Source organism: Poecilia formosa, unplaced genomic scaffold, assembly GCF_000485575.1.
Source record: "Poecilia formosa unplaced genomic scaffold, Poecilia_formosa-5.1.2 Scaffold631, whole genome shotgun sequence".
Lineage (NCBI taxonomy): Eukaryota > Metazoa > Chordata > Actinopteri > Cyprinodontiformes > Poeciliidae > Poecilia > Poecilia formosa.
The window spans coordinates 125,883-126,931 of record NW_006800570.1 but is presented as its reverse complement, the minus strand read 5'-3'; the positions used below and the strand labels follow the sequence as shown (position 1 = coordinate 126,931).

Below are 1,049 nucleotides of genomic sequence, written 5' to 3'. Positions count from 1 at the left end.
CTTTTACACTTTATTTAAAGAAAAACAGAATTGAATTGAATTGAAAGGAAGAAGATTTCTTATTTTTGTAACATTTTTCCAAAGAACAATTGGAAAAAAAAAAAAAAAAAAAAAACAAGAAAGAATTAGTAAAGACGTCTAGTGAGAATTTTTATTTTATTTTGTGGTTTCTCCTTTTCTACCTGAAAACCATTTATTTTCCTAATGTTAAGGGAAGATGAGTTTTATTATCAACGAATCCGTCAGATTTTATCAGTACAGCTCATGTCAGCAGCAGGCATTTCAAAGAGCTTTACATCATAAAGACACAAAGTCCTGCAGCAGAGAACCAACAATCAAAACGTCACGTTAAGCCATTAAATTCATAATTGATCACGTTTCAAATAAACCAGCTGGTTTACAGTCTGGATTTAAAGGAGCTCAGTGTTTCTGCTGTTTCTCAGTTTTCTGGAAGTTTGTTCCAGATTTGTGGTGCATAGAAGCTGAATGCTGCTTCTCCTCGTTTGGTTCTGGTTCTGGTTCTGGATGCAGAGCAGAACCAGAACCTGAGGGTCTGGAAGGTTGATACAACAGCAGCAGATCTTTAATACTGTTCCATTGTTTCTAAACAAAAATGTTGATTGTGATAATAAAGTATTTTGTTGTTTGGCAATATTTTATTCCAGGTCTTTTAGATCCTTTGGATCTATGAAGATTAAATATGAAAAAGCATCGATATCAGTAACACGGGTCCTGCATGGCATCAGATCCAAAAGTCCCGACTCTGTACCTGCACACCTCCTGCATTCAGGTCTTTTTTCTCTTCAATGTTGTTTTTTCTGCTGCTACGTTTTGCTGATTAAATTTCCCATAATGCCTCTCACCAATGGCTGTCTGCACATTGGTTCTGTGTCTTCACCGCCAAACCTGATGGCAGAGGCGGCGCTAGCCTGCTTGGCGCCGTGGGCCAACAACCCCACCAATGTTTTACTCACAGTCAAACTCTTCAGGTGTCTCTGTTGTCAGAGGGTCTGGAGCCAAAACATCAAGAAGAACTGAAACAATAAAAA

At 37.9% G+C, this 1,049-nt stretch overlaps 1 long non-coding RNA gene across 2 annotated transcripts in view; it reads right to left on the bottom strand.

Annotated features, from left to right (window-relative positions):
- Positions 1-602: 602 nt before the first annotated feature.
- Positions 603-1,049, bottom strand: part of LOC103130397 (uncharacterized) — a 1,670-nt gene continuing 1,223 nt past the window's right edge. Inside the window, exon 3 of one of the 2 annotated variants that reach the window (XR_475204.2) lies at positions 603-1,034. This is a non-coding gene — a long non-coding RNA (uncharacterized LOC103130397). The remainder of the gene's footprint in view (positions 1,035-1,049) is intronic. The other variant, XR_001660246.1, reaches the window with a different exon arrangement.